Source organism: Silene latifolia, chromosome 11 (assembly GCF_048544455.1).
Source record: "Silene latifolia isolate original U9 population chromosome 11, ASM4854445v1, whole genome shotgun sequence".
Taxonomy (NCBI): Eukaryota; Viridiplantae; Streptophyta; class Magnoliopsida; order Caryophyllales; family Caryophyllaceae; genus Silene; species Silene latifolia.
The window spans coordinates 109,867,316-109,881,644 of NC_133536.1; the positions used below are offsets into that span (position 1 = coordinate 109,867,316).

Here is a 14,329-nt window from a genome sequence, read left to right on the forward strand (position 1 = left end):
TAGTTCGATAGTTGAGCAATTTCCGGAGTTGTTGATGTTGTTGCTTCTAAGGGAGGTTGTTGTTGTTGCACTTCCAAGTTTGAACTAGCTACCACCATAACCAATGAGGCTTTCTTTGCTTGAAGACTCTTTTGTCTTGTTGAGAGTGCCTTTGCCTTAGGTGCCTTTGTTGCTCCTTTTGTCCTTGCCATTGATGATTAAACCAAGAAAAGAGTGAAAATCGTCAATTTCCAAGTATACCCAAATCGATTTTAAGATGAAAGGCTTTGCCTTTATAATTTCAAAAATCGACTCAAAGGTTGAAGATTTTGGTGCTTGGTTTGATTTTTGTTGGAAGAGGAGTGATTAATTGTTGTTAAAAGGAAGTTTGGATTTGATTTTAATGAATTTGGTTGAGGAAATATTGTTTTGGTGATGGAGAAGATGAGGGTTTTGAGTTTTGGGGTTTATGGGTAGTGTTTTGAATGAAGGAATGAAGAAATGAATGTGGGAGGGAGTATTTAAAATACCCGAAAAATTTGAAATAGCAGGGGAAGACGGGCGTCTTTCCTTCGGGACGCTCGGATTCTGCCTTTTTTTGGTTCAGAATTCTCGCCTAAACACGGGCGTCTTTCAGTAAAGACGCTCGGATTTATCAATTGCGGGACGGGCGTCTTCTGCTGAAGACGGGCGGATTCTCAGACAGTGATATTTCTTGTTTTTCCCAGCCAAAAACACGGGCGTCTTTCCTTCCAGGACGGGCGGATTTCTGAAGGGGCGGATTCTCTTCCAGGACGCTCGGATTTATCAACAGTCCCAAAATTTCAAATTCTCAGTTAAAATGGACGGACGGATTCTGGAAAAGACGCCCGGATTGCCTGAAGACGGACGGATTCCCATGAAGACGCTCGTATTCTCCCTGTTTTACCCGGATTCAATTCCATCCGTGCACTTGCATATCCCTTGTTATTTTCATTCTTCAAATCCCGTGTTCTTCATTGTAGGGGCACTACTAAGTCACGAATAGCCTAGGCAATTGCTATCCCCACACTAAGCTAAAGTACTATACATCAATTGAATCATTAGTCCCTCCCTCACTTCTCTCAAAAATGATAATTATCTTGATCAAAGCATAAAAATCAAAAAATGACAAAAATGCAATGTAAGAATTAAAATGCGAGTTAGGGAGTTAGAAATATTTACAAATGGTGGTTTAGGGAGGACTCCACCAAACTCTCATCCTTAGTGAGATGTCATGGGGGCATGGCCAAGGTGTTGTTGATGTTGCTCAACACCTTGAAGAAGTAATCAAAAGCTTGGACATTATCATGATAAAGGTCTTCAATAGACCTATGCCCTTGTTGTCGGTCTTGATCGATGGCATTACCAATATAGGGATTGAAAATCCCTTCAAACTCATCATCCCAAAGACCACAAACTTCATCTACTTGATCACTAAAGATCTCTTGAGTTGATGGAGACAACTCTCCCACTTTCTTGTCTTGGCCAATGAGGCCATCCTCTTCATTGCTTGACTTTGGTGAGCTTTTCAAGCTCTCTTTGTTACAATTCACTTGCTCTTTGAATGGAGCATCTTCAATTTTCTTATTCCATTGGAATTCCGACTTTTTCCTATCATCCTTCCGGCTATAATGATCAACCATAAAGCATGGTTCATGCAAACGAGGAGCTCTCATGGTCTTGTCAAGATTGAAAGTTATGCTCTCATCTCCCACTTCTAGAGTGAGCTCTCCATGCTTCACATCAATCACCGCACCCGCGGTGTGTAAGAAAGGTCTTCCTAGAATGATTGGAATGTTGGAGTCTTCTTCCATGTCAACAATGACAAAGTCCACCGGGATGAAAAATTTCCCAACTCTTACGGGAACATTTTCCCATATCCCTAATGGTGTCTTCGTCGATCTATCGTCCATTTGGAGTGTGATATTGGTACATTTAAGCTCTCCCATCCCCAACCTTTTACTCACCGAGTACGGCATAACACTCACACTAGCCCCTAGATTACATAAGGCTTTGTTGATCGTGGTGTCGCCAATGGTACACGATATTGAGAAGCTTCCCGGATCTTTGAGTTTTGGAGGTGAACTCCCTTGAAGTATTGCGCTACTCACCTTAGTAAAGGCGATAGTCTCAAGCTTCCGGATCGACTTCTTCTTTGTGAGGATGTCTTTCATGTATTTCGCATAGGCCGGCACGTGATTGATTAATTCCGTGAAAGGAATCGAGACTTCCAAATTCTTCACAATTTCCATAGATTTTCCAAGTTGGTCATCAAATTTGGGCTTGGCTTGACGACTTGGAAAAGGAAGTCTAATCACAATGGGTTCCTTCTCCTTGACCTTGTCTTCATTTTTCTTTGAAATTTCTTCTTTTGATGGTTCCCCATCCTTGGAGTTTTGCACAATTTCTTCTTTGTCACTAGCTTCCACAACTTCATCCTCAACTTGCTTCTTCGGTGCTTCATACCTTGTACCACTCCTCAAGTGGATGGCACTAACCGTTTCATGTCTTGGGGGATTACTTTGAGGTGGTAATTTCCCCTTTTGTCTTTGTGAGCTTGAAGATGCTAGTTGAGTCAATTAGGTTTCCAACATTTTGGTGTGAGCTAGAATGTTATTGATGGTGATTTTCTTTGCTTGACTATCCTTTTGCATTTGAGTGAAAAACTCTTGTTGATTCTTTTGCATTTGGAGGACCGCTTTTTGGACATCAAAACCTTGGTCATTTTGTTGATTTTATGGAGTTTGATTTTGGTAACCTTGGTTTTGGTTGTAAAAGGGTCTTTGATTTTGGTTTCTCATGGGAGCTGGGGTGTATGTTGGTTAAGGGTTTTGAACATTTTGGCTTTTGTATGAGAGATTTGGATGAAATTTGGTATTTTCATTGTAATAGTTTGAATAAGGGGTACCACTCTTGTATGCTTCGAAAGCATTCACTTGTTCATTTGTTCCCCTACATTCACTTTGGTCATGTCCCAAAGTTCCACAATTCTCACATATCCCACTTGGGATTGATGAAGATGCCGTCATGGCATTAACATGATGCTTTGGTGATTTTGAGGCTTCTTCAAATCTAGCCATAGCTTTTTCAAACTTCAAATTGATGGTATCAATGTGAGCACTAAGTTGAGCACCCAATTGAGTAACGGAGTCCACTTCATGTTTTCCTCCCCTAGTAACCTTGCGAGGTCTACTATATTGTGAGTTATGGACCGCCATTTCGTCAATTTTGTTCCAAGTTTGATTGTCATCAACTTCGGTGAACATTCCATTTGATCCCATGTTGAGAATGTTCCTTGAATCTTCATATAGACCGTTCCAAAATTGTTGTACCAAGAACCACTCGCTAAGTCCATGATGAGGACATGAGCGACAAATTCCCTTGAATCGCTCCCAAGGTTCATACAAAGATTCCTCATCCCTTTGCTTGAAGCCCGTGATTTGAGCTCTTAGCATGTTAGTCTTTTCCGGTGGATAGAACTTTTTGTAGAAAGCTAGAGCCAACTTCTTCCAAGAATCAATTCCGAGAGTAGCCTTATCAAGGCTTTTCAACCATTATTTTGCGGTGCCAATTAGAGAAAAAGGAAATAAGACCCATCGAATTTGGTCTTGAGTTACACCGGTTTGAGAAATTGCATCACACTAATCGCAAAAAGCCTCCATATGAGAATGAGGGTCTTCACTAGGCATCCCACCAAATTGGCTTCTTTCGACTAATTAGATAAATGCGGATTTGGCAATAAAATTTCCGGTTAGATGTTGTGGTGTGGGAGTACCATTGGGTAGGTTCTCCTCGGTGGGTACGGAATGTGATGAAAACTTAGGCATTGTGGGTTGATTTTGTGTTGGATTTGTGTTGGGTTCTCCTCACCTTCTCTTGCAAAAGGGTTGATGAACTCAATAGTATTTGGTTGAATATCTACAACCTCACCAATACCTCTAAAAGTTCTCCTAGCAAGTCTTCTATTGGTTGTCAAAGTTCTTTCAATTTCGCGATCAAAGGGTAACAAGTCACCTTGTGACCTTCTAGACATGCAAAATATCAAACAACTAGAAAACAATTAGAACAAGCCTTGAGGAGTTTTACTTCCCCAAGGAAAAGAAAGACACAACTAATAACAATACAAGAAAATCTAAATCAAGTTAACACCGTCCCCGGCAACGGCGCCATTTTTGGTCGGACTATATTTTTCGGTTACTTGTCGTTAGGAGCACCTAGACCAAAACACAATTTATAACTTCACCAACAACTCTACAATTAGTAAAGAGGCAAATAAAGGTCGGATCTCAAGGGACGGGAATTGAGATGAGATTTCTATTGCAACTAGTGGTGTCTAAGGGGTATCACAATTGGGGTTTGAATATAAGATCACTAAACTAAATAGCAATGAAAGTAAACAAGCAAGATGAATTAAAAAGGGGTGTAAACAATTGATAAAAGGCACTAGGGTGTCATGGGGTCATAGGGGATTCATGGGAATTGATCATACAAACATGTTCTCAAATTATATGCAAGCAATTATTGTTGTGATGGATCAAGTTGGTTTATATCTTACAATCCTAGGAAAGTTTGGGTCCCGGAGCCGAATCGATTAGATTGTACAACACCTACAAGTCGACTTAATCTTCCCTACTCAACAACATGCATGGTCTAATGAGACTCGAGTTGGTTTATGTCTTACAAGTCACATTGAAAAGATAGGTGATGGGTAAGAAATGCAAGGATTCATAGGCTCGCATTTCATCATACATAACATGTGCATGAGTTGAGATCATAACAAGCAAGCAAATAAACCATGAAAGCATATTAATTTAAGCATGAATCATTCCCCATGTTGGTTTCCCCTAATTACCCATTAACCCTAGCTAAGGAAACTACTCACTCATTATTATGTTGAACATGCTAGCAAGGTTGTCAATCATACCAACAAAGTGAAACATGATGAATAAATGAAGATAATTAACAAAAATTAAGAAGGGATTAATAGAATTATACCTACTAATGATTCCAATAATAAAGCAAAGAATAAAAGAAGTACTTGATGCTTGATTGGAAGTTTGTCAATCTCCCAATAATAACCCAAATAATCTTCAATTACCCAAAATAAAGGATGAACAAGAGAAAGATTAAGGAAATCAAACTTGTATTAAAACTTGATTAAATGTTGATTACAAGATTAAAGAGAGATTTGATTGATATTAACTACGCTAAAGATTGCTAAGAATAACATGCTCTTCTAATTAGACTAATGGGGTATTTATAGTGGGGATTAGGTGCATGAATTAGGGTTAACTAAGGGCTTAAATGACGATTAAGTCCCTTGTTGAGGAAAAGCCGGTCTTTTTGGGAAGACTCCGGTCTCTAGGGAGACTCCGGTCTCTAGAAAAAGATGTGCATCCTTCCTTGAAGCTTGAAGAAGACGAAATGGGTCTGCCTGGGAATCCGGGCGTCTTTAGCCCGGGACGGGCGGATTTGGTGGTTTCTGCCCGGGCGTCTTGTGGAGGAAGACGGGCGTCTTCTGGAGCTTTTGCCCGGGCGTCCAGAGGGTGAAGACGCACGGGTTGTGGGTGGTGGACGGGCGTCTTCAGGGGAAGGCGCACGGATTGTTAATAAGCAGTCTTATTTCTTCTTCTTTTCTTCCTTTTTCTTCATAAAATCCTTGGGGATTTCCTCGGGGATGCAAGGATCTTTTCTCATCATTGCCCATTCTACTATAGTATGTACAAAGGCCTTCTAATCTTGTCTCTCCTTGATGCTTGGTCATTGAATTCAATCAATTTAGTCTCATTTTGCCATGAAAATGCAAGGTTTGCACTCCTTTCCTACCAAGGGATCAAAACCTCAAAGAATATGCAAAACAAAGAACTAAAGACAATAAATGACCCAAATATGCACTAAAAAGCATGGGAACAAGGCTAATTCGGGGACTAAATATGCTCTAATTACGGTCACATCACCCTTCCCCAAACCAAATCACACAATGTCCCCATTTTGCAAAATCATGTAATGAAAATAGAAGGGAAACGGGAATTTGCGTTAAATTAACTAAATAAGACATGAAGTTAAACTCGGAAACTCACAAGACTTTAAGCGCAGCAAAAGGAAACCACCCCAAACCAGCGTGAGCTAGGAGGTTTCAGTAGCCAGTAGTGCTACCATAAGTACCTGAAAAGAAACAAAAGTACCGCGCGTAATTCCGAGAGCAATTTACGAAACGCAAAATTATGTGTGAAATAAAGAAACGGAAGAAAACTGAAATAAATCGGAGAATAAAGTGGAGAAAAGACTCCCTCAACTCCGCAAATCGACCAAACACAGCAGGGGAATGAGCGAAAACAGATACAGCAGCGAACATGGTCGATCGACCATAGCATCCAGTCGATCGACCAGGATGACATGGACAGAAGCTCCTGTAGCTGTAGCAGTCAGTCGATCGACCACTCAGGCCAGTCGATCGACTGAGATACCTGCTGTAAGTTTCTGATTTCTTCGATTTAGCTCAATAAATTGAGCTAGTAAGGTCTATGAACCTGCAAATACACATAATAACGCGCCCAAAATTGCGCAAAACCCAAATGTAAAGTCTAAAGTCTTTAAATCCTAAGCAAACTTATTAAAGCGAAGTCTCGTGCAAACCAAAACAATAAAAGGTCTAACAAAAGCAATAAAATGTTTTAAAAAGTCTTAATCAACTAATAGTTGATCAAGAATGGCCACAGAATGGCCCCCTTGCTCGGCTTCTGACTACAAGAAGTAGCCTCTACAGTGCCCATCTCCTCAGCTGCACTCCTATCAATTCCAATATCCGCAGGACTCAATGGATCAACATCATTAACATCTTCCCAATCAATGACCTCGTCTGGCTCGCAAAATCCAAATCGGACTCCGTCACCTTGACTGGCTCCTCATCAGAATCCTCATCCGTGCCATAGCTAAGACATCCTAGACCACCTCTTTGAACGATCGGCTTCTTCACAGCTGGAGCAATGAACGACTCTTCCTTCCCCAAACCAGCTCCTGCAATATCCAAAACAGAAGAATCTTCCTCCAATTCGCTCCCAATATGGGGCGGAGATGTTACAGCAGAAATAGGCATAGGGGCAGGCATATCAGAAAGCACAAAATAAGATTTCTTTTCAGAAATCGTATTACAAGTGACTCGCCACATAAGATCTTTCTTCTTAGCGGTCTGGGCAAAAATGATGGACTGTTTCCCTACTTTAAAGATCAATGTCCGTGAGCCAACATCTATAACTGCACCAGCAGTGTGCAGAAATGGTCTACCCAAAATGATAGGAATGTGAGCATCCTCGGGTATATCTAGTACAACGAAGTCAACTGGGAAAAAGAACTTTCTGCGGTCATGGGCCACGTCTCGGTCTGTGGATTTCGGGCCACCTACCGGTCCATAGTCGCGGGCCACCTGCAAGCCCAGTCGATCGGTGGACGTGCAGCGGTCTTTTGAAAGCCACGCTCGGCGACGTAAAGATGCTTTCGACCGGATCGTTTTAGATCGGTCGGTTTCGTCTCGGTAAGGGTCTCGAAACGATTTGAGATGTTCGGAGTCGCCACCAAGCATTTGTGGGATGCCTGGAACCCGTTCGAATTCCACTTTATACCTCGGTCAAATCGAAGCACAAAGCAGCGTTTTGACATAGGTACTAAAGATAAGCAAAATCGTCCCTCTTTAGCATCATATCTCTAGAATGACTCTCGTAAGGTCGTCCACTATCCAAAGTTTCTGAGTAAGAGATGAAGGTACGTATTGGGAAGCCCTTTAATCAGACACCAAATCTCGCCCGCGTTTAGCGGCCTCTACTGATCGATCTTGGTTGGTTGAATGCAAAGGTTGATAAAACGGTTTAAATGCATAAATGCGCATCCAATGATTTAAACCTAACATGTGAGAGCTTTCTAACGGTTGATTTAATCCAAGTATCAAGTATAAGATGTCGAGTTGGATTAATGATTGATTTGCATGGAAGACGGAAATTAAACATCCATTTACCATATTAGGTTTAGGGTGCATAACAAGATCCATTTGTCTCAGTAAGGCATTTTGCAAATATGGTTTTGAATAATTGAATAGTCATCTGATCCGTCCTATATCCGGGTCAACCGGAGTCGGGGTCGTCCTAGACTGATGCTGGAAGGGAACAGGCCCTGTACCAGACGGCTATAAGAGGCGCGAGCCAGCCGGCGGTGTAAGGGGCCTCCCTCTGGTTTAGAAAATGAGAAAAGGGGAGCCTGTTTGAGGCGCGGGTTAGCCAACGGTTGTATGCCGTGTTCTGACTATTTAGAAAACGTTATAAAATGTGTTGAAAATGGGTATTTGAACCCGGTTTGATTTGAAAGGGTCGTTTAGACCGCACTTGTTGATTTGAAGAACTAGACTCGAATAATCATCATTATTTGATAATATTCGGTGTCGGGTTCGATTTGACAAACTTGACATGAATAGTTTTGAAAATGATTATGGACTAATTGTTTTAATTCCATTTTGAATGTTATTAGTCGATAATCATCATCGTACCCGGGTTAAAATCCGGCATGGTATGTAGAACCAAGGATGATTTGGTGTTGGTGACTAATATGTTTGTTTGAAAATGTAAAGAAATGAAACAAAAGGCTTTAAAATACCTTTTAAATGTCATTAACCAAATATTATCACCGAAACACGGATTTAACCGTCATGGTATGAAGAACCAAGGGTGAAAAATGCTTTATGGTTAAAACATGTGAAATGAAACAAAGGGGTTTCGAAAATACTTGAAATGGTAAAAAACCGATTACAAATATGAAAAATGGATTAAGGGAAATGACGAGAACAAACACGGTTGATCTCTGGTCTGTTGGAGTTAGTGTCCTCCACAATAGTGCGTTAACATAATAAATCTCATTAATAGAATATCATCAGATATTTAATTATTTGATCCTCGTCAGTTGATTAACGTAAATCGATAACGGTTGGCTGACTAGAGTTTGACGTTATTGTCGTGAGACGTCGGTGATCAACTGACCCCTTTCGGTCACACCTAAAGGAACGAACCCCAATTGATAAATAATTAATTGTATGAGATACAATTTATTTAGTCCCTTGATTTATAGACTAAGAGGTTAGTCGATTATTATTAGAGAGATTTCGAGTTGCGAACTCGAGGAGCGGCAGTTATTATTTAATTATGCGATAATTAAATAATAAGTTTTGGGAAACGGGTTTTAGTTAATTAACTGTTAATTTACTAAAATTGTACTAATTGATTAATGTGATTAATATTAGTACGTAAATAATATGTGTAGTGGTACACGTATATTTACGGAGTGAATTGGACGAATTAATTATGGAAGCATTTAAACATGATACGATGTTTAAAATGAAAATTACACGGATTTGTGCGACAAATATAAAAACCAACATGGACCCGTATATGGTCATGTGGACCGTGTAAAATAAGTGTAATAGATGATTACTCACATAATCATTTTTCCTTATTTTGTATACTACCATAATATATCTTATACTAGATTTTGCATGTGATGTAAGATAAAATTATAAGACAAAAAATTTGTCCACTTGATGACTCCACCCGCCACCTCCATTTCCCCTTCTACACTCCATATATTTGTTCACTACTTCACTCTACCTCTTACACATACTTCACTTATTCTTTGCATGTGAACATCTTCTATAATCTCTCTACAATAATTCTCTAGTATACATTATTACTAAAAAAAGTAAGTAATATTACTAGTTTTATTATCAAGGGCTCATATTAACAAGTTACTAGTTCATACTTGTTAATATTTTTGGGTAGTTCTTGGGTGCAACTTGGAGGAGACTTTCTAGTTGAAGGTTTTTCAAGGAGGATCATCCACATCATTTTAGCTCGAGAACAAATTAGTAAGGAGAACTAATTTGTGCCCACTTTACCTTATATTCAATGTAAGGAAATTGTTTTTCCTTATACTTTCTTTTTATGCTTTCATATTAGCATGCATGTTACATAGATCACATAAACAACAATTTATGAGATAAATTTATTTTATTAGAGAGTCTAATATGGATCTATGATCTTTCAAGTGGTATCAGAGCTAAGGCTTGTAATTTGCATGTTGATTTTAAGCATTTTAATGAATTATGAGATAATTAGTAAAAACTCAAAAATTGTGTTAGAAGAGGTTTTAACACGAAATTTTTGGGACATGCATACCTACTGATCTCAAAAGGTTTGTGAAATTTTTTGGTGATTTGTGAAGCAATTTTGCTAATTTTAATGATTTTTTGGTAGAAAACCGAGTCAAAATGTCGCATTTTAGTGAAAAATTGACTAAAATTAGTTAAAGGTTGATTCGGTGCATGGATTTTTTTATGGTAGTTCATGCATATTTTCTACTAATTGTATGCAAAAAGTTGAAGGTTGGTTCGGATTTTTGCATGTTTATTGATTTTTTGAGTAGAAAGTCGATAAAAGTCCAATTAATTAATCATAATTTTGAAATTTTTCATTCTGGCCATGCTAAATTTATGTACATTTAAGAATATTATTTAAATGTCAAAAGTGATTTTGCATGTGTGTTTTCACTTTGTTTTGATGTTTATTGGTTTTAGTGGTTAAAAACCGATAAATATCGATCTTTTTCTTCACAAAATTTATCCGGAATTTTTGGGTAATTTTTCTGACATTTTGGTGTTCTTGGGAGTGTTCCAGAATACTAAAATTTTTTGTTTCAATTTTTTGGGTAATTTTTCAATGATTTTGGATTTTTAGTTAAATATTATGATTTTACCGATTAAATTAGCCAAATATCACCAAATCAAACTAATTATTTATCATAAAATTAGTGAGGACTAATTTTGAGGTTCAAAACAGTTTGGACTTAAATGAGATTTAAGAGTTAATTATTGATTTTTACATGTTAAAAATCGATTAAATCCACAAAAACCGAGATGGATACCAATGAATGATAGGTAGGGCGATTTTGGCATCATATTTACAGCATTTTAAGCATATTTATTTAAGTTGAATGAATGATTGTCACTTATTTAAAGTATTTATCTTTTGTACCTAGTATGGCCTAGTTAATTTTAATCGTTATTAACCGAAATGAATGGGAATATCGATTTGTTTGTAATTAAATACGATCTCGTATCGTCGGTTTGTAATTAATTAATAGTTTTATTCATTTTATTAATTAATGTATAATAGGAATAGCTATGTAATTCATTTGTAATAGTTATTTTACCGGCGTTTCCAAAAGACGGATTACAACGAGACGGAGTCTATTTTTGGAAGGTGTTCCAAATCCCACAAGGAAGATCCACTTATGGAATGAAGAGGCAAGGAACCAAGGAGTTGGTTTCCGAAATGTAATAGACTAGTTTTTTATTAACTAGGAGGCCATACTAGGATTTATTCATATGCTTACATGTTTGCTTGTTTTATTTTCGCGCATGCCAAAATCGCCACTCGCATGCATTTTATTTTATTTTTGCGGTTGTCAATTCACGTCATTTATATTCACCGAATTAATTCACTTATAAGGAATTTATGACTAAATTAACAAGATCTCTCACATAACTAAAATTGAGATTAGCCTTACCAATTAGTAACACCTATGAATCTCTTGTTCATTAGAGCCACGCTCGCCCAAGCGGGGTGTTCTCTTTTTACCTTGGGTAAGTAGGGTGGTAAGCGGTTATCACACGCCAAAATTGGTTGGACTCAACGGGATATAAGACGGTCTTGTGTTCCGGGGCTAGTAGATGAATTTGAGGAAATTTGTCGACCAAGAGTTCTAGAGGTAGAATTAGTCAACGTGACTTACCGAATTTACGCAATTATGGGATGTTTCGCCCAAGCGATGCTCATTTTTGGTTTAATATTTGGGTCTTGGAATCATTTATATAATTTAGTGGGAGGTCATTATATAAATACTAAAACTTGCTAAACATGTTTTTCAAGTAATTTTTAAAACAATGAATGTTAATTTTTCCTTTTTGTTGTAGCATTTTAATTCGCAATGGCAACTTCATCAACTCCATCGACTACTTCACTAGGCAAAGATTCATGGCTAAGGTCCGTAATGGACAAATGTATTTTAAAAGATGACGGTAGTAACTTTCTTGAATGGGAATCCAACATCAAAAGTGTCGCGTTGTCCGACAATGTGCTCACTTACTTGACCGATGCTCCTCCTATCGAGCCCGGTGCAAGAGCTTCATCGGCGGTGCCGACCGCCTATGATGACTATGTGAGGATGTTGAATGATATCAAGAATGTGTTGATATGGTCAATATCGCCAAAGCTCAAGCTTTCATGCATTTCTTTAAATGCTTACGAGATATTCACTCGTATGATCACTATGTTTTCACAAACACCTAAAGTCCGTCAATACGATGCGGCGGCATGCTTCTTTGAAGCTAAGCTTGAGAGGGGCCAAAAGGTTGGTCCCCATGTCCTTAAAATGGTCTAATATGTTGACATCCTAGAGCGTCTAGGGTGTAAGATTCCTAAAACTCTCGTGGTGGATCGAATCCTTCACTCACTCCCCACCAAGTTTGCCCACTTTAGGGTAAACTACAACATCAATGACATGGATAAGAGTTACCATGAAATTCATGCACTCCTCTCCCAAGCGGAGAGGGATATGGAGGCTAGTGGGAGTGAAAAGGGAGATGTTTTAACCATGAAGTTAAAGAACATGTCTCTTGGAGTCAAGAAAGGAAAGGGAAAAGAAAAGTCCCAATTCAAGAAATCGTCAAAGAAAATTGACAAGGGAAAAGGGAAGGCCGTTGAAAATGGCAATCCCAAGGCAAAAAGTGTCAAGCTCTCCGAGGCCGAATGTTTCCATTGTAATGGGAAGGGGCATTATAGGAGGAGTTGTCCTAAATACTTGGAGGATCTCAAGGAAGGGCGTGTGACGCCTATTGGTATGATTTCCTCTCTCTATGTGATAGACGTTAATTATGCTTGTACTTCCACTTGGGTACTTGATACCGGATGTGGCTCTCACCTTTGTAACCATTTGCAGGGTATAAGGGACGTGCAAGCACTAGCAAAAGGTGATGTGGATCTCCGCATGGGCAATAGAGCTAGAGTAGCCGCCGTTGCCGTAGGGACCTATGTGCTCACTTTAGCTAGTGGTTTAGAGTTGTATTTAAATAAGTGTTATTTTGTACCAACTTTAACTAAGAACATCATCTCCATTTCCGCTTTAGACGCGGAAGGCTTTTGTTTTATGATTAAGGACAAGTGTTGTACTTTTTCTTTAAATGATGTGGTTTATGGCAAGGCCATTTCAATTGGAGGCATTTATGTTTTAAATGATGTTAATGACGTTTATCATATGGAAACTAAAAAGCTCAAAAAGGGTGATCCAAACGAATCCTACCTTTGGCATTGTCGTTTAGGTCACATAAACGAAAGACGCATTAAGAGACTTGCTTCATCAAAAGTGCTCAAACCATTTGGTTTCGAATCTTATGGTACATGCGAGTCTTGCTTTTTAGGCAAGATGAGTCGTGCACCTTTTGCGGGAAAAGGGACACGAGCTAGTGAGGTTTTGGCTCTCATACACACAGATGTGTGTGGACCATTAACCATCACCGCTAGAGGAGGTTTTCACTACTTCATTACTTTTACTGATGACTTAAGTAGATATGGGTATCTCTACTTAATGAAGAACAAAAGTGAAGCCTTTGACAAGTTCAAAGAGTTTCAAAAAGAAGTAGAGAACCAATTGGATAAAAAGATAAAGACTCTACGGTCCGACCGTGGTGGTGAGTATCTAAATATTGAATTTGATTCACACCTAAAAGATTGTGGTATAGGATCACAATGGACTCCTCCTGGCACACCGCAACTAAATGGTGTGGCCGAAAGGAGAAACCAAACTTTACTTGATATGGTTCGGTCAATGATGCGTCTAACTGAGCTTCCTAGTTCATGTTGGGGTTTTGCACTCTTGTCTGCAGTATTTTCAGTAAATCGAAGCCCGACTAAAGCGGCCGCTAAGACTCCATATGAGATATGGACAGGGAGAGTCCCTCATTTGTCATTCAAGCGTATTTGGGGTTGCGAAGCGTACGTTAAGATCAAGTCTGACAATAAGCTTGCACCCAGGTCTGACAAATGTCTTTTTGTAGGATATCCAAGGGAAACACGTGGCTATTACTTCTACAATAAACACGAGAACAAAGTGTTTGTGGCTCGTGATGCTGTCTTTCTAGAAAAGGAATTTATTTCTAGAAGACAGAGTGGGAGAAAATTTGAACTTGAAGAAGTTCGAGAGCCACAAACCGAGAATGAGGTAGAGGAGAACGTGGAGG

The 14,329-nt window shown here is 39.0% G+C and overlaps 1 non-coding gene across 1 annotated transcript; it reads left to right on the forward strand.

Moving 5' to 3' along the window:
* Window positions 1-3,348: 3,348 nt before the first annotated feature.
* Window positions 3,349-3,455, forward strand: LOC141615529 (small nucleolar RNA R71). Its single transcript, XR_012529946.1, has one exon. It is a non-coding gene; the product is annotated as a small nucleolar RNA R71 (small nucleolar RNA).
* Window positions 3,456-14,329: the final 10,874 nt, after the last annotated feature.